Source organism: Triturus cristatus, chromosome 4_1 (genome assembly GCF_964204655.1).
Source record: "Triturus cristatus chromosome 4_1, aTriCri1.1, whole genome shotgun sequence".
NCBI lineage: Eukaryota > Metazoa > Chordata > Amphibia > Caudata > Salamandridae > Triturus > Triturus cristatus.
Window position 1 is genome coordinate 1334647483 of NC_140585.1, and position 23364 is coordinate 1334670846.

General features: G+C 44.1%; 1 protein-coding gene across 1 annotated transcript in view; it reads right to left on the reverse strand.

The window, feature by feature from the left end:
* The window catches only part of SEC22B (SEC22 homolog B, vesicle trafficking protein), a 176972-nt gene that overhangs the window by 146037 nt on the left and 7571 nt on the right, over positions 1-23364 (reverse strand). The gene's annotated exons all lie outside the window — the stretch shown is intronic.

Consider the following 23364-nt stretch of genomic DNA (forward strand, 5'->3'; position numbering starts at 1 on the left):
AGATGTGTATCCATATGTAAATGTTGTCCAAACTTGTATTTGTGACTCATTAATACAAAAGCATTTACTATTAATGTGAGTGCTCTAAGAAAGCTTACATGACTGACAGTGGTTCCAGAAAAAAAAAAAAAATGAGTACACATTTGAAAAATTGAAGAGTTTGAAGCTACCTATAGTGCTCCTAGATTGATCCCAGTTTATAAGCAAATACATGAAGAAGAATGAGCACAAGATTGGTGATTGCTTTCAAAATTAAATGTACACATACAAAAATAAACTTGAAAAACGTTTTGCTAAACTATTGTGCAACTTTAAATACTAATTCTACAAAGCATAATTTAGTGAAATGTGTATGATGCTTTCTTTTTTAAAAAGACCCCCCCCCCCCTTCCACCAAGACAGTGCCTCAATGGGCATATGTCCTTTCATTTGTGCAGTCTTACAACTTTCAGGACTTAGTTAGGAGTACCGTTTCCGGGTATACGTCTGAAATGAATGAATGAAATTAGTTTTAGAATGCACACTGCTGCACCTGGGGCAAGGGGTGAGGTCCTGGCACTAGCCGGGAACTCTAATGTACAGCCAAGATTAGATCTGAAGGAGGAGTACAATGTGGAGAAGAGAGAATTTTGCGATGCAATCAATATGGTGGACGCAGCCTCCGTCTGCCCCCGACCTCCTCCTGCATCCTAAGTCATCCTCGCCCACCACACCTGCAGCTGCTCCCACGGTGTTGTCCACCCACTGCAGACATATCGACCCCACAAGGACTTCAATTTGGTGGTGCCCAAAGCTCATTTAGCAGAGGAGATCAGGGGTCGGCAGCACCTAGTTATCCAACATGGCAGGCCGATGACAGCCACAGCCGCTGGGAGCAGTGAGGAAAACTCGAGTGAAGCAGGAGACTTTGGGGTCAAATGCTCAAACTGGTGGCTGGGGATGGGAAACTGATTGCCCTTTTTCAATGGGCCCTGGAAAAAGGAAGTGGGGCCCTGCACATAAAAAGTAATCAGCATAATCAGGGGAGCGGGTGGGCCCCCGCCTGAGGCAGAGAGGGGTGCTTGAAGCCAGAGCGATGACGTATAGTGGGAAATACACTACGGATAGCACCATGCGGAGCTTGCTTGGTTGGTTCCTGCAGCCACACTCTCCCCCTTTACTGACCCTTTGGGCATTGACTAGCAGGTGCCCCCCTCTCCCGGAGGTAGACCTGACTGGCTCACCCCTACATACAAGCGGGACAGAGGACCTAGGCTCTGGCTGTCTGTGCTGCCCCCAGGGGTAAGCGGACCAGGGTACACCCAGATACACTTAACTGACCGCTGAGATTGCTGGGATCTGGCAGCAATGGGAAGGAACAGGCCACCACCGCCTGCGTAAATGCAAGCCAAGATGGATCAATAAACGTCCACGACCCTCGTTGGTGCAGGACAAAGCCCACCCCTCCAAACCCCACAGCGGACTCACAAATCATCGGAGATTGATGCATCACTCCTATGCCAGGTCCTTAGAAATGTTGCTAGTCAAGTAAGTCACGGAAGCCAAACATCGTGTCTCATAAGTGGAAGACTAGGTGGACAAACCTAAAAAAACAGGTCTCTAAACTACTCTACTCCACGGCAGCCCTGGTGCCAAAGAGACCAATTACTATTCCCGTAGGACTAACCTGAGGTTTGCAGGATTCCGGTGGGTGTGGAGTCCACGGACACCGAGAAGTTTCAGGAACAGTGGTTGAAATCCTGGGAACAAGATGTCGCAGACGTTTGTGGTGGAGAAGGTCCACAGATCACTGGCCTGGAGCGCCCCCCCCCAGGACGCCCTCAGATTGCCCGAGTGCTAACCTATCAGTCTAGCAGATGGATCAAGCCCCTTGATTTCATGACGCATGGAATGCATCATGATCTTTCCTGACTACACAAGGGCGGTTTAGCAGCGCAGGCGATTCTTCAATGATATTAAGCAAAAGCTCTGAGCCCTCAATCTCCAGTCTATGCAAATTTTTCCATCTGAACTGAAAGCGATATTTAATTCCAAAACTCACTTCTTTGAGGCCTCTAAGCAGGTTTGTAAGTGGGCAACGGAAGAGAGAGACCTCGGGGGAGGGGGATCCGCCGAGGCCAGAAAATCGAGGGGATCTTCCTGTTCAAAAGTGAAACTAGCTGGGAGGAAGATCCACCAAGCACAGGGCTTAGTCTCTTCGGTGCTCAATCTCACCTGGGCCGGAAGCGGAACTAAATGTGATCGACGGAGGCGAGTGATCTGCGCAGAGATTGGGCATAATGGACCCTTCTACTTTCCAGGAAGAGCACTCAGCTGACCCCTCATGACTTTCCACCCGGACAGCTGTACTTCAAGAAGGTGGGAATCCCCAGCCCCGGGTTTTTCCGGGTTACCCTACGATATCTTAAGTAACTTGTCAAGAGGCTGACCAGTTATCCTGTAATGGAGGTCCTTTATTTCACATATACGTTTAGTCGTGTGTGATTTTGGAGGGAAGATATCAGTTGAACAAAAGTAGGGTGGCGACAGACATTTCCAGTGTTGGGAAAATGGGTAGTTAAACATTCATATCAGGGAAATATGGGCAGGGGGTTCAGGTGGGGTTGTTAATTAAATGTATAGCTTGGCACCGCAAGGAAAACAGTCAAATGCAACCATCACGGTAGATGCAAGGAGGGGACCCTTGAGCGCATCATCGGAAGCTAACAGGGGCAAGGAGGGAACGGACGATCGCAAATGGGACACCACACAGTGATGCGTTGACTGTCCTTTCGTGGAAGGGATTAGGGAGTAAAATTAAGAGGGGAGTGGTCACACAATATATTTAAAGACTACATCTTGCCCCGATGCTTCTGCAGGAAACGCATTTACTGGGAAGAACAAGCTGTTGCCTACAACGAGGTCTGGCCGCCCATGTAGGGTTTACGAGAGGCTCCTGGGGAGTAGCAGACCTAGCCAAAAAGACTGATTTCAGGTGAAAAAAAACCAATGGGAAGATCTGAGAGGATGTTATGTGGCAGTGGCAGTGAGGAGAGACTGGGGTAGACAAAAAGTTCTCATCATAAACGCAAATTCCTCCCAAAAAATCTCCAGAGAGAGTGTTGGAGGCCCTATTCTCTTAGACTCACCCAGCGACCTTCACATATTGGATGGGGACTTGAAGGAGGTACTGGATTGGGACCTTAATATGCATTTGCTACGACAGCTCCACAATAGAACACCTACAGAGCTAGCGTGTCACTCCTGAGCTCTGGGCCTAGGTGATGTTTGAAGACACCACACCCAGGAGGTAGACAATACTTGTTCCTTTCTGAAGCCCAATGGACACGGACACAACTGAACTACATGGTTCTCCCTTTGAGACAACTGACCTAGGTAAGAGTTGTGAGATACCTTGCCCAGGGAATATCCGATCACTCGCTGCTATTGGTCAGACTGGGGGGCCGACCCCATGGGGAGGCACATACCAGCCAACTTGACACATGGGCCAAACGGGTGAGACATGACCAGCAATATAACAATGGATTAAACCCAAATCTGTGACCAGGGTGAAGTGCTTGAAAACTTTAAACACTCCGTTCATCACTTTATTTTGTGATGATGCTATGTGCACCCTAAGTGGCTAAGGGTATGCCCGGACATGGGTCCCTTGCTCTATGCACCACCGGATTCAAGCTAGCCTGGCTGATGAGGGATGATACCCAGGATGCTTGTTTCCAGTCCAGGGATGACCTGGCTTGGCAGTTTGGGCTGGACTGTTCCCAAGGGGAGCAGAGTGAAGACTGATTTTCATATGGCTGGGTCCAAACTGGGTTGACGTGGGCAGCAAAATAATGATGAATTAAACACAGATCTGTGACTGGTGTGAGTGTTTGAAAAGTTTCAACACTCCGTCCATTTTATTTTGTGATGTTGTTGAGAAGGGTTTTGAGATACCTGGCACAGGGAATAACTGATCACTCGCTGCTACTGGTCAGACTGGGTCACCTACCCCACGGCTAGGCACATATCTGGCAACTTGAAGCTTGTCCTTAAATGACATAGACATAGCGGAATCTTTGTGGATAGACATCCAATTATACTTCAAGGAGTATGAGGGGTCAGTGGCTTCCCCAGTCACCCTGGGGGGGGGGGGGGGGGGGGGCTTATAAAGCGATACTTGTGGACAAAGCCTAGACCATTATTGCCCTAAAAAAGATACACAGGGAGGAAAGGACGCATCAGCTGGAGAGCCATCTCCTACCACTGGAACGGACCTGGGTAGAGTCAGGTAAAACGGCAACCTATTTATGCCTACAGGCGATAAGACAGCAGTATCATAACCATGTGACCCAGGCGGCTCACCAGCCCACCTGGTATGGCTGGGGAGGCAAGAGGAGAAAGCGATGAGGGTGGTGGTAGAGCAGACTGATGGGAGGGGGCGAGGGGGTGGGAGATGTTGCTCATACTGATACAGATATAGCCCAGGCATTTGCAGGGTACTACCAAAAACATTATGCTCCCTGTATAAACTGTACAGACCAAGACATCGTGGCTTTCCTGGGGGAGGTGCCAGCCCTCATCTTGGACGCAGCCAGTCAAGAGATACTGTAAGCAAAATTAACAGAGGAGGCGATTGGGAAGTTGTGCAGGCGATCCAATCTGGGAAGACGTCTAGGGTCAATGGCCTCCAAGTGGAGCCTTATAAGCGCTAAGTCTGCCTCCTCAACCCCCAGCTGCTCAACTTATTTGGCACAGCGAGAGACAAAGGAACCTTGACTTCAAATCTTAACCACACAATTATAGTAGTCACTCCTAAGAAAGAGAACTCATATGATTTGTGTTCCTTAAACAGACCTATTTAGTTACTGAACACCAACAGTAAAATCCTGGCCAGGATTCTGGCAACTTGTTTGGTGGGAGTGATATCTGACTTGATCCACCCACATCAGATGGGTTTTATGCCAAGACGGGAGACAGGCCTAAGTCTTAGATGGCTACATTTTTGGCTGGACAAGATGAAGATAGACAGAGATCCCGAAGCGGTCATTGGATGCTGAAAAATAATTTGATTCCATACACTGGTAGCACTTGCTTGAGTCCCTGAAGTGTTTAGGCTTCGGGCCAAAGTTTTGTCTATGGGTGACCTCACTCTATAAAGAGCATCCACCACGGCAGTGCGGGTGAACGGAGTGATTTCAGAGACGTTTGCGCTAAGGAGAGATACGAGGCAGGGGTATTCACGGTCACCCTTCCTGTTAGCATTGTGTTTGGAACAACTAGCTTGCTGGGTGTGATGTAGGGCATACATAATGAACTTCCCCTGCAAAATTGACACCCTGGGGAAAAAAAACTGTTGCATGCTAATAACTTACAGATATATGTGGCGGACACCGAGGTGTCAATCGCGATGGAACTATAGGTGTTCCCGGTTTTAGAGAGTTACTCTGGGTACCATATAAATCGAGTGAAGTCCATCACCTGCCAGCTGGGAGCCTGGGAGGGACAGCAGACTGACCAAGACTGGTTTTGAGTATCAACATCACACCAAATGCAGAGCGTTTCCTAGAACTAATCTTTGAGCGAGTCCTGGGAGAATTCCACATGAATGCTGAGAGATGGCTTAAACTTCCCCTAAAAATAATGGGCAGAATTGGCCCAACACTACTATGGAATGAGGGCACTCCGAGAATAGGTCTGCGGACGCTATACAGGTCATCTTATTATGGAGGCCTAGCACTACCTGACATGAGGGCGTACCATAGGGCAGTGCAGCTGCGAACCTTCAATGACTGGTGGCATAGCCAGTACGATGAAGCGGCATATAGGATTGAGACAGCGTCTATGAGGGCGATTACATCTACGGGACACATGACCGGAAACACCTTGACCGAACCGACCTAGACCACCCTAAAAGCATGGGACGAGACAACCAGGTCCCTCGTTGGAAGGGGAGATGTACCCTGGCTATGCCTCTATGTAAATGACTAGAAAACCGATAAGGGGTTCTGGCTCATATGGCAGCAAGGCCAAACCAATTATGATATAAGAACCGAAAAACAAGCCAATGCTGCGTGTGAATTTGCCTAAAATTTCCAGTAGCCTGAATGAAACAGGGGCACTGACAACCAATTGTTCCGTTGGATTTAATCCTATAAATATTTTTAGTTCACATTAGGAAACATTTTCAATTAACAATACATGTTCATTACAAAAACATGAAAACACTTAACAATATAAACATTTCAAAAATTAGACACCATTGTATTCATTAATCCACTCACCCATGAGAACAGCATTCATACTACTCATACATCCACACTCACCAACGTACAACATGAGACAATAATATTCAATAAATAAATCTTTACACAAAGGCCATCAAAACACGCCTGTGCATAATAATGAGGCTTAATGCTATTTTTTCGCAAGATTGGCCGCAGAAGAAACAAGGTCTACGCGTTTCGAATCCCTTTGTTGACTGGGATTCTCATCAGGACCAACACTTGACTGCAAACAAAGCAGAAAAAAAGGGGTTTACTAAGCTGACCAACTTTGTAGGCGGAAAGCCGCTGTGTGAGAAGAGATCTTACCTTAATCTAAGGAACGGGGAACTCTACCCAAGCCCTAAAGAAAGGGAAAACCGACATATTGTTACCTATTTCAGTAAAACAACTAGTCAAGGTCACCACCTTACAACCTATTTAATAAGCACACCCACACGACATAGAGACGACAACAGCACGCAGCCTAGTTTTAGATAGTGAGGCTTACGGGTGTGTAGAACGGTGTCGAGTTGACTGAAGGCACTTCTTTCTGGAATTGGAATAATCACAAGGTGTCGCGAGTGTTTACAGGTACTCAAGGCTATCTGAAAGCATGAATAAAGGCGCGTCCTGTCACAAAAATGTTTTGAAAATGCAATATTTTTGAAGCTTTTTGGAGCTTATGCGGGAGTATTGGGGCGCTTACCTCCAAAGAAGAGAGGGAGGGAGGATTTAATCTGCTGCCCGGTCGTCTGCTCTCCAGAGCAGGAACTAGCGCGGCGTGGACTCAGCCGGCCGTTTTGAAGAATGTGCCGCAAATGACGTGTCTAAAGAAGAGCATATGGTACGTCAGGTTACTAATGCCTGAGAAGTCCGACAAAGTGAATGAAATCTATTAGAAAGCGCGAACGGTTACCTGAAGAACCGGCACTGTCCGTGTATCTTTTCTCAGTTGTAAGTCACCCATTAGGTACGTGCTCTCCAATTGGAGCCTCTTTTAAACATGCGCGGGAAGCGCGACTGGGAGGCTTCTGGGATTTGTAGTGTGACCAAAAGTGTTTAAGCAATCTGTATTTTGGTGAAAGTATCCAAATGGCAAAAACGACAAAGAAAAGCCATTTGTCCAGTATAGAATGCTGATTAGAATAATTCAAACCATAGTGTCAATGTAAAGTGCATTAGTGCAGTTGGCCGCCAATGCACATATAAATTGAAGTATGCTCCCAGTGAATTTCATCAGTGGTATGGAATAAAGACGAGGTTTGCTCAATCACTGTATAGGTGACACTCATAAGTTATATATCTCAGAAAGTTCGTTCAGTCCATCTACCGACGTGTTAAATTTGATAATGAGCATGGCTTCTCTCTGGAGTAATTTGGTGTCCAGGTCTCCACCTCTCTGGTCTTGTTCCACTCTCGATATCACTGACCATTTTAAATCCATTTCTGTGTGTTTTTTCAACATCCAATGATTCACCAACGGTGCATTTGGGACATTTTTACGAATCCGGGATTTATGTTGCTGGATTCGATACCTTATCTCCTGGTTAGTTTTACCAATATAGAGTTTATTGCATGGGCAACTAATGCCATAAACTACGAACTTAGATTTGCAATTCGAAAAGCTCTCGTGTTTCCAATATATCCCATTGTGGGCAAATAAATTTCCTTCAATGGTGGAGTCACAGCATACACATGTTCCGCATCTGTGGTGGCCCTTTATGGGCGGTAGGCACAACATATTTCTTATGTCAATACTTTTTGTCTTGGGTAGTGCTGCTCGCACTATATGGTTTGCAATGTTTTTATCTTTCCTGAATGCAAACAGCAGACTCTCGTTAAATGTTTTGTCCAAGTTCTTTATCAGGTGCCAGTTTTGACTGATAATTCTCTTAAACCAATTGGATGTTGGGTTGAATGTAGAGACGCAAACAATTCTCTCCGTTTGTGATTTTTCTCGTCTTTCCAGTAGTGTTTCTCGTGGTGTCCACCATGCTCTTTTTATGGCTCTTTTCAAAAGTTTTTTCGGGTAGCCTCTAGCCAGTAGGTTTGCCTTAAGCTTCTCTGCATGAAGAAAGTATTCATCTTTAAATGAGCAATTTCTGCGAATTCGCAGAAATTGCCCATAGGGCAAATTCTCTCTTAGACTGCGTGAGTGGTTGCTGGAGTAATGCAGCGCTCGATTTCGGTCAGTTTCTTTCTTGTATAGCGTCGTCATTAAACGTCCATTGGTAGGGTATACCTCAACGTCCAGGAAGGGCATTTTAGATTTAGAACAATCCATACTGAATTTTATATCAGGTGTCCTGTTGTTGAGCCAATTGACGAAGGATTGTAGTTTTTGCTCATCACCCAACCACACCATAAAAACATCGTCGATGTATCGGACCCAGCTACTGACACAGTCAGCAAATGGATTGTTATTATGGACAAATTTATCCTCATATTTGGACATATAGAGGACCGCTAGCTCAGGGGCAAAAGGACAGTCCATCGCCACGCCTTTAATTTGATAATAGAAGTCCTCTTTGAAGCAAAAATAGTTGTTCTTTAAGGCAAACGTGGCTAGCTCCATGATGAATTCTGTCGGGATTTTTTCAGGTTTGGGTCTACTGTCTAAGAATGTTTTAATCACTGCTAGGCCTTCGTCTTGCGGGATCTCCGTGTACAGTGATGTTACATCTAGCGTCACTAAGAATTGTGAGTCTTCTTCAAAATCCATTGTTTCTAGTTTGATTAAAAAATCGGTGGTGTCCTTCAGATAAGATTTTACTTCTGACATGAATGGCTTTAAGAAAAAGTCCACAAATTTTGAAATGGGTTCTGTTAGTGACTCGCATCCGGAGACTATTGGTCTCCCCGGTGGATGATGTTGATCTTTGTGTACTTTAGGAAGTACATAAAAGACCGGGGTGCGGGGATGGATGTTTTTAAGGTACTCGTACTCTTTTTTACCCAAAAATCCTTGGTCAAAACCTTGTTGCAGTATGTGAAAAAGTTTGTTCTGTAATTCACATGTGGGGTCTTTTGTTATCCTCCTGTAGCAAAATTGGTTAGAAAGTTGTCTATTTACTTCGGTGGTGTATCGTTCGGTTGCCCATACAACGATGGATCCCCCCTTGTCAGCTTGTTTGATTATTATTGAAGGGTCGCTTTTTAGATCAACTAAAGCTTCTTTTTGAGCCTTGGTAATATTCGGTTTGACATATTTCTTCTTGTGTTTTTCAACTTCAGCTATTACTGAGAGGATCACTTTTTCAAAAATTATAACCTCTTTGGGGACCTTCGACGCTGGAGGGCAGAACCTTGATTTTTTCTTTAGTCCAGTTGTTTCTGTGCTTACTTGTATGGGATTTTCCAGAAAAAAGGTTTTGAGCCGAATTTTGCGGCAGAATTCGATGAACTCTGTCTTAAGTTGTACAAAATTGGTCCCTTTTGTTGGTACGAAGGATAGTCCCATTTCCAGAATGCTAAGTTCTGCATCTGTTAAGACTTTCTCTGATAGATTAAAGATTGGTGAGACGTTTAATTTTTGTAGTTTTGGCGTCTTGTTGACATCTCCCATGGTTGGTTTGTATATCTGGATCTCCCTCGAGGTTTCCGTTGGCCTCTCCCTAAAAAAGGCGGTTGCTGTTGGTAGTTTTGTTGTAAATTGCCTCTTCTGTTGAAATCTAAACGGTTATTAGAATTGTCTATGTCACTGCCACTTGATGATGAAGTTGTATCCGAAAAAGTAATAAAGTTTCTTCTCACACAGCGGCTTTCCGCCTACAAAGTGGGTCAGCTTAGTAAACCCCTTTTTTTCTGCTTTGTTTGCAGTCAAGTGTTGGTCCTGATGAGAATCCCAGTCAACAAAGGGATTCGAAACGCGTAGACCTTGTTTCTTCTGCGGCCAATCTTGCGAAAAAATAGCATTAAGCCTCATTATTATGCACAGTCGTGTTTTGATGGCCTTTGTGTAAAGATTTATTTATTGAATATCATTGTCTCATGTTGTACGTTGGTGAGTGTGGATGTATGAGTAGTATGAATGCTGTTCTCATGGGTGAGTGGATTAATGAATACAATGGTGTCTAATTTTTGAAATGTTTATATTGTTGAGTTAAGTGTTTTCATGTTTTTGTAATGAACATGTATTGTTAATTGAAAATGTTTCCTAATGTGAACTAAAAATATTTACAGGATTAAATCCAACGGAACAATTGGTTGTCAGTGCCCCTGTTTCATTCAGGCTACTGGAAATTTTAGGCAAATTCACACGCAGCATTGGCTTGTTTTTCGGTTCTTATATCTATGTAAATGACAACTGATCGCCGAAGTGGGAAGGCTTCTTGATTTCCACCGCGGAGAACAAATCGAAATAGAAACAATAGGAAATGTACTAGTGGGGGGAACTTGAGTCATTTGAGTATTTGCAACAGGAATTTATCCTGGCCCCTTTCCTACTGTTCAAGTATCTCACCCCAGCCCATGCCCTGAAGGCAGAGAATGCCCTGGGTACCGAACTACTGGATCATAGCCCACTTGAGGAGCTGGGTCTTGTGGAGCATGCTTACCCACAAGGGGTGTCACAACTATACTGCACCATCCTTAACACCACCCCAGATAACCTAGGGAAACTCCGAGAAAAATGTGAGTCAGAAGTGGGGACCCTAGAAAACATCTACTGGGAAGCGGCGCTGATGCCCCTCAAATAAGTCGCTATTCAAGCACGACTGCTGAATAGATCGACTAATTAAAATACAAATTATTTAGATTAACAGCAAGAATGTGCCATGATTAATATATGTTTTTTAAATCACAGCTGAAATGATACACATTTAAAATGTACAAACTGCAATAGGCAGTCAGTGCTGTGTGTACAGGCCATAGAACTATGAAGCAAGCTTCCTGTAACTAAAAGTGAACCTAATATTGCTGAACTGTGCACACATAATTTAGAAATCTGACCTTTATGTGACATGCTTAAAAATGTTTGTCTTAACTGCAGAATGTCCCAGTTTTAATCAAATGTATTATTTTACTAGGCAACACATTGTAATGATTAAACTTTCGATTCTCATTCTATTTCACATAATGCCTGAATAAAATAGTTGCACATTCAAAACAATATTTCTTGTTTGTATTGATGAAATGCATTACTGAACAGTATTTTTGCTAAGATAATGTTTTGTCTCTTTAGTACACTTCATTGATTACGCAGTGAAACAATTCCTTTTGAAGGCAAACCTGTGATCGATGCCACTGGGAACCGAGGCTTAATATGTTTCCAGAATTTAACTACATAAGAATATCTGTAGCTAACTTGTGATATGGCTTTGAAATCCACACGTATTTGGGAAAGGAGGAACGGGACCTGATCACAGAGGAGCTCTGCCTTTTGATTGGTCCAGAAAGGAAAAAGCCAGATGAAACATGTCTGCAACATGTATTCATGTGCATTTATATTAGTGCGTGTTCCTAGTTAGTTTCAACGCTTGTTATGCATATGCCTTTTTTGATACCCGTTTTTCCATGCTTTTAGCCTCGATACTTTTCTCTACTCCCTACCTACCTTTTTACGGTTGTGGCTCTTACTGCTTCTGATCATCTTACATCACTTTGAGGCTGTATTTTTACAGACTACTATTGTGACTATATGATCACTTACTCTATTTATTGAGGCTCGGCTGAGTTTCATTAACTACTCTTTATGGGAGTTCCACTGCTTAAAATTGGCTCTTGAGCTCTATGCTCCTTTAATCACACTTTTTTCCTTTGAACTTGAACTCTTCATGGCTTCTACTAACTCTGATATTCTGGTCTGAACTTTAGAATAGGATTTATTGCTTTATGGAACATGCTAGATGCATTATATTGTCTACTTGATTCTAACCAAACCTTTTTGTGAGATTTCTGTAAACTTACTAAATACTGATTGACTAATATGAATAAAAATAAGGGATAAAAAAAGACAATTACTAATCTCTTAATGAGAAAAAAGCTTTAAAAACCTATCCAAAACTCTCATCATTGACTGAACTGGGAATTGTATTTGAATTTTTGCTTGTGATGCCATAATAGCTCTTTGAATCATAATAGGGGGACAACGATACGTCACCTCAAGAAGAAGAGACCGGCACAGGTATGGAGCTTATCCCTGTAAGAGATGGTAGTTGAACTGGTGAATGATTATATTTAATTTTGGCCGCAATCCGCGAGGTCACTACGCATGATCCAATTTAACATACTGCATAGGATCTACCACAATAGGTCCAACCTACATAAAATGTGAAGAGCAGTTAGCCCTCCATGCCTCCAGTGTTGCATGTGGGTGGGTGCATTTCTGCACACGATCAGGGACTGCCTGAGAGTTAGAGTACACTGGACGGCATCTTTACAGAACTGGAGGCTATGATGGGAGAGGACCTTCCCAGGACATTCCAGCTGATGATATTAGGCATACTCAACGATGTGGAACTTCCTCGAAAGCAGATGCTGTTTTGTATGTTGCGCTTAGTAGTGATAAAGAGGGAGGTGGCCAAACTGGGGAAGAGGAACAGGCTACCACTAAGGATGAATGGCGGGAGGGAATTAATTGATGCATGGAAGTGGAGAGCGTGAGGTACAAAAGCTGAGGATGCCCCTGAAAGTATGAGAAGGTTTGGGGGAGATAAAGAACCTGGCATGGATCGACAAATTACTTTGCTGACCCTGCCGCTAACGAGCCCCCCCCTTAAAGGCCCCGCTGGGGGAGGGGACACTGCACTAAACTTTCTAAGGGAAGGAGTATGGAAGTCCTACAATGTGAGCTGGATTGTGTGGGACGAGAGAGAACACAACGTCAGGATTGGAGTGATGAGGAGCTTGAGTGACAACAGCGTGTGCAATGTTCAGCATTATTGTGCCATAATGAAGAAAACAATAAAAATATATATATATACATTTTTTAAATACATCGAGAAGAACAGCCATGCTTTTTAACAGCTTCTTGAAAACCAGATCATTTACTTCTAATCTCAAAAAAAGCAGAAGCTGGTTCCAAGCTCTTGCCACTAAAACGGCGAAGGATCTGCCCCCTTTAGTGGCCGGTCTGAACTTTGGTACATAAAGTAGAGTAGTGATAGTTTAACATAATGATCTCTGTATGGTGTTGTGGGTAATTCTGTCCGGGAGTTACCCAAAACACCACTCGGAGAACTTCTATTAACCCTTGCAAAATTTTTTACACTCTGTTTGATAGTTTATTTAGACTTTGTCATGAAAGTTTCGCTGTTTGTTACACTAATTTTCCTAAGAGCAAAAAACACACGTATATTTGGTAATGCAAAAATCTGCTAAGAAACTGCAAATTCACTTTACCTACACCCCACTTTCCCACCATGATCAAAGTTTTACTCCTGCTTTTGTCAGGAGTCAACTTCCAAACTTTTCCAATAGGAAAGCGATTGGAGAGGAGGAGGAAGTGAATACTCTTTCACATGTAAGTTTTTGAATGAGCACAGACTCGCAAGACATTCCAACCGAGAAATGACCACTTCCCGCCTACTTCCAGTTTAGTCTACTGCATTACAAGCTACATGGTACTGGTTTGGTGGTTTGGCACATGCAACCACTACTGTGCGATTATGAATTTATCCCCACTGAATGGGGACTACCCACACAAACCTGGTTTTACCATCAATACATCAGTACAAAAGAGTAAACGATTATGCCAAAGCGAACCTGGGTATAAATTTATAGTTAAAGAATAATAGTTTACCATGGAATCAATTATTAAGGAGTAAATAACTGAACAGTAAATCAATTACTGAGCCCAATTAATGTAAACAGTGTAATGTAAGCTAGCCCACTTAGTTCAGAGTTCATTACAGAATGCATTTCTTTTCAAAATCCATCAAAAAGCTGAGAAAATTCATATTTAAAAAACAATGGGTGCTTAGAAAAAAGGACATTTATTTATTTTATTATTTATTTATTAAATTTATATGGCGCACAGCTACCCGGAGGTTTCCCGGCACCTGTGAACTCGATGGACAAGAGGTAAGAGCTAGGCGCTAGGAAAAGAATTAAAGGTACTACTGATTAAAAAGCCAGGTTTTTAGGCCTTTACGAAATTTGAGGTAGTGTTGTTCGACACGTAAGTGAGTTTGAAGAGAGTTCCAGAGGGAGGGAGCCAGATCGACCTCCCATTCTGGCTCGTTTGATCCTAGGAACTTGGAATTTGTATTGATTAGAGGATCGTAGTAGGCGTGGGGGTTGGTAGCGGTGTACCAAGGCACGAAGATAGTGGGGGGCTAAGCCAGAATTTATTTTATGCATGTAACCGAGGGCCTTAAATTTGGCTCGACTCTCGATTCTCAGCCAATGAAGTTCACAAAGTGAGGCTGAGATGGAAGTCCTTTTGGGTAGTTTGCAAAGCAGTCTAGCTGCGGAGTTCTGGACTACCTGCAACTTGCGGAGCACTTCATTGCTTGCCCCCAGATAAAGTACATTGCCATAATCTAATCTGGAGGCTACTAGGGCCTGGATGACAGTTTTTTGCGTAGACGGAGGAAGCATCCTCTGTGTCCTGAGTATGCTCTGTGTCCTGAGGGCTCACACAAAAGAAAAAAAGTTACCACACACATAAAAAGTGTGCATATACAAAATCAGACACATCTTGAGTCCATTAGTAAAATAAAGCTATGGCAAGTAGATTTTAGCCATGTGTAGTCAATTTAGTCGGTGTGTTTTGGACAACGTTTCTACTTTGTTCCTGATATCAAGGACTCAACAGCAATGACATAATATGTGGGGCATGTAGGGATGGAAAAGTCCTCTGCATGGTTAAAGACGTATATTCCTGCCCGGAGTACTCAACTGTTGTGTTATCTGGATCCCTAATGCCAATTTTTTTGTCAAATGGGCCTGTCTCATGGATTGAAGTCTTGTTGAACTGCGAGGGGAGCCCAAAGCACCACACTCATAGATGGGGATGGCTACAGCCTTCAGCAAGAGTTTTCAAATACAAAACAACAGCAAGTGCTGACGTTGCTTCACACAAACATTATTTTATGTTTGTGACCATGTAACTCAATTAGCATGGTCACCATTTATTTCATCATTATTTTTTCACTAGATCATTCTTAGTTTTTTGGGTATTTCTCACAGACATTGGAGCAAACAAACAACTATTTTTAACTTCAAAGGCTACTAGTTGTAGCCTATGTGACATAAAAGCAAAGAACACAATTCATGCACTTGGAATAAACATGAACAAAAATATATCACATTTCTCAATTTTAACACCAAAAAGGAGCCTATGTTTAATTTCAAAGTAAGTGGTGGCCCCTATTTAATGAACAAACCAGGGAATGGAAGCAACAAAATGTCACCAAAGACTGACATGAGGGGCAGGAAACTGCAAATTGTTCCTATATATTGCGCCGTGTCATGCAAACGCTTTCGCAACTCCCCTGGCATGTTCTGTTGTCGACATGTTTCGAACCCTCTGGTGAAGCAGACCAGTTGCTGGAGACTGGGTAGCTTCCAGAGATGCAAGGTTTGTTAGTAGCTGGGGGGGGGGGGGGGGGGGGGGGGTTACCTGGGAAGATTACTGCAAGGCATAGGAGGAATGCCCTACGCTTGTGGGACTTTGGAAGGAAGCCCAGGATCAGGTCAGCAAAGAAATGGCCGGAAAACACTATGGCCGCTGGGAGGAAGGCCTGCTTTTTAGTGAACCGGTAAATCCGAAGCCAGCAACTAGCAAGAGGCTAGTGGTTCCATTAGTGCATAGGAACTTCCCATAAAGTGCCCTTAGAAACACCCAGGATAGATTGGACCCCCTGTTCTACTGGCCAGGAATGTGGAGAGACAAGGAGAGGTTCTCTAGAAACTGTCCAGCTTGCCAGAAGAGTGGCAAGGCAGAACGGAAGACTAAGGCACCGTTAGTGCCTCTACCAGTTGTCGGTGTGCCCTTTGAGTGGGTAGGTATTGACAAAGTTGGTCAATGTGACCCTCCCCCTCTCCCTCGCAGTCAGGAAACAAGTATATCTTGATTATGGTGGATCACACAATCAGGGACCCTGGAGATTTACCTCTGAGGAGCATGTCTGCAAAGGTGGTAACAAAAACTCTCATAGGGATCTTTTCTAGCGTCAGATTTCCAATGACAAACATTTCTTACCAGAAAAACAACTTCCTCTCTTCTTGCATAAGAAGGTTGTGGAAGTAAGCTGGTTTTACATACCACTTCACAGCATACCACCCAAAAACCAATGGTTTAGTGCCGCGGTTTAACAAAACACTAAAAAGCATGAGTGGAACTCTATCAGAAAACCTCAAGAGGAAGTGGGATCGTCTCCTGCCATGCCTCTTGTTTGCCTACCAAGAGATTCCGTAGAAGGGAGTGGGGGTTCAGTCCGTTTGAACTTCAAAATGGACAACCGGTGTGGGTCCACTCACCTTAGTGAGAGAAGGGTAGGAAGGGACCTCAGGGCCTCCATAGAAGTAGGAGTTGAACTAAGTGATTGGCCTCAGGAAGATGATGGCACAATACATGATTCAGGCAAAGAAAAACTATCAGGCTAGCCAAGCACTGATGAAGGAATTGCAACGGCCAGAAAGCTTCGCTGACTGGGTATCAGGAAGGCCAGAAGGTGTTAGTGCTGAAATCTATTTGTCCAAGGGCTTTGGACAACAAATTGTGCTGGCCATACAATGTAGTTCACAAGGTGTCTGAGGTAAACTCCTTGGTGAGAACAGGTGCCACAAGGGAACCCAAGTATGCTCTATGTGAACGTAATGAAGACTTACCTCTGGAAAGACTAAACAGTGACTGTAATTGCTATGGCGGAGGAAGTTGAGGAAGACCGTGAGCCTCTTCCTGACTTGCCTCATAGTATCGTGAAGAATAGCATTGTGGAAGGGATTCAGTTAGCTCCTAAGTCAACACCTGAGCAGCAGAAAGAATGTAGAGATGTGTTGTGACGGTTTGGAAACCTCTTCTTACTGACTCCAGGGTTGACACTGGTCTGTATGCATGACAAACATGGATGAGGAAAGTTTTCCAGTGAAGGGAAGAATGTACAGAATGTCTGACCAGGCTCAGGGATGCATCAATGGGGAAGTTGACAAAATGTTGACCCTGGGAGTCAATGACAAAACTCCTAGTCCTTGGTCTAGTCCTGTGGTTCTAGTACCAAAGCAAGAGTCTGCTCACTTGTGGTTCTGTGCGGACTACCAAGCCCTCAATGAGGTAACCAAAACTGATGCCCATCCAATCCCCAGAGCGGATGAGCTTGTGGAATGGTTAGGTGCTGCTAAGTACTTGAGCACCTTGGATCTGACCAGTGGTTAGTGGCAGATAACTTTGGCACCAAATGCTAAGGAGAAGACAGAATTTTCTATGCCAGAAGGGCTGTATCAGTTTAAGGTGAATACCTTTGGGTTGAAGAATTCTCCTACCACTTTTCAGCACCTTTTGAACCATATTCTTGGAAGAGTTGTGTGGCCTACTTGGATGATATTCCGGTGTTCAGCAATTCTTGGGCGGACCACCAGAGACAACTGAACAAGTGTTGGCAAGGATACAGGAAGCAAAACTGACCACCAAGGAAACTAAGAGTCAGTTGGGGCAATCCTCTGAAGTTTACCCTTGGCACGAGGTAGGGAACAGGAAGATACGCTCCGTTGGATGCCAAAATTCAGTCTGTGATAGAGTAGGAGGTAGCTCCTACCCACACTAAAGTGTGGGCCTTTACAGGACAGGAATGTTGTGGTGAACTTTGGAAGTATAGGTGCCCCATTGACTGCTTTGACCTCTCGGAAGCAGCCCAAAAAGGTAATATAGACTCTAGAGTGTCAAAACTCATTTGAGGAACTTATGAAGGCATTTTGCACTGAAACTGTACTAATAGTGCCTGACTACAGTCAGCTTTTCACTGTACAGACAGATGCATCTGGCAAAAGAGTTGGATCGGTGTTGGCTCAACTAGACAAAAAAGGTATAAAGCCACTGGAAGCTTTATTTTTAGGAGATTACTGCCCAAAGAGCAGAACTGGGCAGCTATTGTGAAGGAGTGATTTGCCATAGTTTGGGCCGTGTGTAAGTTCACTCATATTTGTTTGGCACTAAGCTTGTGGTGCAAACAGATCATAAGCCACTGAAATGGTTGATGGCTAAGTAGGGAGAGAATCCCAAGTTGTTGAGATGGTCTATTTCTGTGCAAGGGTTAGACTTTGTAGTGAAGCACAGAGCCAGTTTTAGCCCGGGAAGCCTGAGGGACCTTCCCACCGGTTTCACCGTTGACCACTCAACCTCTCCAGATTAGGAGCTGGCTCAGGGTGTTTTGATCTGAGAGAGGAGTCTGTCGGAACGGCAAACTCCTCTGCATGGTTAAAGACGTGTACCCATCCCCTAAGTCCGTAGTTCCCAAACGTTTTCGACCCGTGGCTCCCTTTATCTATTGGCCGCTGTCCGCGGCTCCCCATTATGTCATTTTATTTTACGGGTGGCGGGGATGTAAGCTCGGCCTCTGGAGTACTTCCATTTTTCTCCTCTTTTGTCCGGTGGTTGGTCGCTTGTTTACCAAAACATCCAATGGTTGTTCAAAAAACAATTGGTTGTTCTGCATCACAGACAGACCGTGCTAAAGTGGCATGTACACAAAAACCCCAACAGTAAATAAACAAGCCGTTAGGGTTGCCACCTGACCGGTTTTCTACCAGCACCACCGGCAATTTCAAGTCCTAAAATAAATAACTCCACCCAAAGCTGGTATTTTTATAGCCCTTATGATCTGTACATGCTTCAAACAGCAAATATAATTTGAGATCTCCTTTAAATGTATTCTAGAGCTGTGTTGATGATAAGTGACTAATAATTGAAGTAAGCACCTTCATGAAAAGTGCTGCTGTCTGTTGAGTCCTGTAGCTGACACTGGAGCAGGCCTTGGTCATGAACATTCCCAGTGTGAAAACAGTGGAACCATCAGTGCTGTGAACTCCCCTCCAAACATTCGGGAGTTGCACATGTAACTATTTTAGTATAGATGAGTAGGTGTTTATGAGCACATGTGTTCTACCACGTTCCAAACGTTTTACAGTGGTGAGTATTTGAAAGAGTAGGGAGGGAGCGCAAGAAGGTTGTTGTCTTAATTTTTTAACATAAGCCAACTGACGACGCAGTATTTTGTTTGTATTGGCAGGAAAAGTTACAACGCACACAACATAGTTCACCAGTCATCTCAAACACCCCCATACCTTCACAAACACTCACAGCTGAGCGTTATAAAACCCCAATGGTTTTGGTTAGGAAAATATCTCTAATTTCTCAACCATACCAGCTCAAGGCTTCTCGAAGCGCCAAGTGCAACAGAGAAGTAGCTGCAAGGGCTTGGAAATGTTACCCAGATAACTCAAATTATAATGGTTTTCACACGCAAATAAAAAATAATATACAGTGCACATGGGATGTACTTCCCTATCTACTACGCACCACCATAATTTTTGTTTATTTTATTGTTGAGCTGATTACTGGATCCAGACGATAGAAAATGGATGCTATTCTCAGGGAGCAGGGGGTTAATTAATATTTAATTGTGTGTTGTTTCTTTCTTGGCAGAAACTGGGAGGTCCAGTGCTCGGTTTCAAGGGGGGGGGGGGGGGGGACGGCATGCCATGAACCTGAATGAACCACACTGCCCTCAGTGATCTGCAAATCTGCAGCACACATGAATAGGATATTATTATCATGTGTATTCAGTGGAAGGTTTCATTAGATTTTCCAACTGCGCCCCTCTTCCAAGGCCTCTCTTTTCTTGCATTCAACATTCTTTGCACACGAGTCACCTTCGCTAACTGGATGTCTTCAGATAAGATACACACGAAGGACACGTCGTGGGAGTGAAGGGGCAATGAAGACATTAGCTTTGCTGGTAAATATATAAAAAGTTTTAATCAAACAATCTCACTTTTATAATGGATTATCCAATTTTCCTGGTAGACACCATTACTAGAGTCACTACAGAGCACGAGCAGCAATAACGCTCAGCATCAGGTCATGATGATCATAGGTTGGTCCAAAACATTCCAGAGCTGACAGGTGCGGCTTCCGAAACTCCCCCGCAAGACATGTTTACTCGGGCCGCATGTGCACATTACAAATATGCAACTAACCTGTTTTAGAACTGAGGCGTACTTCCAGAAAGCTTGCTACCTTTCACACGTCCCCCAGAAGTGCGCGGCGCCCCTGGCAAGTTCTTGTGGCACACCAGGGAGCCACGGCGCACAGTTTGGGAACCGCTGCCCTAAGTGCCCAACTGTACCGTAGTCTGAATCCCTAATGCTGACTTTTTGTCATAGGTAAACATAGATCATGCGTGTGCGCCATGACATAGGCCTGTCCCACAGATTGTGGTCTTACTGAACAGGGAGAGGAATTCAAACCGCTACCCTAATAGTGTTGAAAAGCTACTGCTTTCACCAAGAGTTACAGCAGAAAAGAGTGGTCCCAGTAGAATAACTTCTAAGTACACACACAAGTAAGTACCAACAAGCATTGAATAACTTGCACTAAAAACTCATGCTCAATATTATGTATTCATATTGAACATCCGTATATGTTGGCGAGCCAGCAAAACATCTGGGAATTACGCAAAACAGATGTGCCCCAAGAAAAGGAAGGAAGGAAGGGGGATAAAGTTGTGTGCATCAAGTGAGGGTTAGGAGTGAAAGGAGAGGTAGTGACAATATATAAATCACAATACTATTTACAATGAGTGTCAGCAGATTAAAAGCCATTGTGTATACTACATAGGCACAGTGAAAAAGCATTGTTGGCCAAACTGGCATCAAATTAAAGCAAAATCGACGTTTCGACCCCAACAATACGTAGAGGACTTCAATCCTTACAAAGGGGTCTTCCTCTGACTGTGTATGGGGCACCTTTTAAACGTTCCACTGCTGTGTGCTTAACTCAACCTTGTCCTACATCAGATAGATATGGAGTGCTGCACAGCACAGGAGTAGTGACTCTGCGCTGGATGTATGTGTGCCTGGGAAAGGTACAGTACAGGGATGGAGTAGTGCTGTGCAGATGAGAGATGTAGGGCTGTGCATTGTGTGTGCTATGGCAGCATGTGCTGGGTGTATCTGTGCTTGCATGAGGTACAATACATGTGAGGTGAAGTGCTGTGCAGCCAGCACATTGTGAGTGTGTATGCTGGTGGTGTGTGTGTGTGTGTGTGTGTTTCTACATAGAACACCCTGGTACAATACAGAAACGCTACAGTACAGAACAGTGCATAAAGACTCAATGTGTGTGCTCAATGTATGTGCGTCTGTAATGGCACAATGCACGGAGTTAACAGTGCTTGACAATAAGTGTGCTGTGACTGTACACTTAGTGCAAATGTGCCGGCAAAAGTACACAACATGGAGGACCTTTAGTTCGATTTTGGGAAGGCCAGGCCTGTCTGGTGAAGACATGAGGAGCAGAGGAATACCCCAGACAGATTTGTGCATTGTTGTATTCCTGTGAACTGGGTGGGGGAGAATCATGACATATGACAGAATCAGCTGCCTCTAAATATCTGAAAGGGCAAACCAGGTCAAGTGCTGCAAAACACCAAAGTGGGTAGATCCTATATACATTGTTACTAAACTTAGTAGGACTTTATATTGCTCACCGATGCAAATAGTTGACAAAAGTATAATCCGTTATGAAGTTTAGAGCCACTTGTTCAGGCGGTAATTGCCAGGATGTCAGGGTCATCGCCCAAAACAAACTGACCCTCACGCATCTTTGCATAGTAGAAAGGCCACTTTATTTAGAACAGGTAAACTCTCAAATAACTCAGCGATTTATTTATTTATTTTAGAATTTAGAATACTGAGCCAAAACCATTTCTAACATCACATTTCCCCATTTCAAAACTTTAAACAAACCTTCCAACTTCTCTGTGTTACCTTTACCTTGTCATTATTTTCTTCCCCTATTTCCTACCCGTCTTCCTGGGATGCCGGGTAAGACCGCTCCTGCCTCACCCACCCCAAACCTTGCATATACTAAATGAACGTTGCCCAAGAGCAACCTGTCTCATAGTGGCTTTTTTTTAATTTTTTTTATTTTTTAGGGTTGGGAGGGTGGGACGTCAATTTTTCCTCTCCCCCACGCTCGCGCTTCCCTACACTACCGCACCTGACTGAAAACTAACGCGCGCGCGCCTCTCCCTGCGCTGCTAGCGCGGCCCGTTCCATTCGGGCGATAAACCCCAGGGGGAGACTGTTTCTCCGCTCCCCCTGGGGCCCCCTAGTTGGCACAGATAAAACAAAACAGACTATCTAAGTCTCACAGAAAGGAGGGTAGGAAAGACGCCTAGTTTGGAAGGCGGATCGTTACAGGCTTCCTGTGTGCATAGGCTGCAATGCAACCTGTTCCCAAAGCAATTTTACCTGACAGATTTTCCGGAGGGTAAAAAAGGTCCTTTGTTCCCAACCCTGGAATATTTGGTGCAGGTCATCTCATGATCGAGCAGAGCAAAATTCCGTACAGGAATTCCACTCCACTCAACTCCTAATCAGGGCCTATGCAGATTTGGAGAAAGGTGGCAAAATCAGAACTCTGCTATATCAAACCCTGAATTAACATGAGGCCTGCCATTATCAAACACCCTATTGTCAGGGCTTTTATATAAAGTAAAGGCTGCCATAATTGTCCCTCTCTGCCTGTCACCAATGGGGACTATCTTTTTATTTTTTTAAACAGGACAAGAAGATTTCGGAAGCATCCAGACCTTCATCAAATGCATATTTTACAGAATTCCATACACCTGCCTCATTTTACGCTAACATGTATATTGCTTACTTATAAGGAAAGTGGAAGTTGTCTGGGAGTAAATTCTAAAAGGGAAAGAAGATGTACACCAAAAAGAGGGTCTTTTGGATATAAGAAAAAGCATAGGGTTTCGAGTGCACGGGAAGGAGAGAAGGGTAACACTGGACAGATCGATTTATTCATGGTCTGTCAGAGCAGCAACTTACCAAGCACTTTATCTCCCATCGTCACGTGCGCAGAGTGCCAGTCTTTCTAGGGTTAGAGACTTGATCCAACTAGAGACTCACCCGACTGGTGTTCTGCTGATTGGTGGGCCCCCTG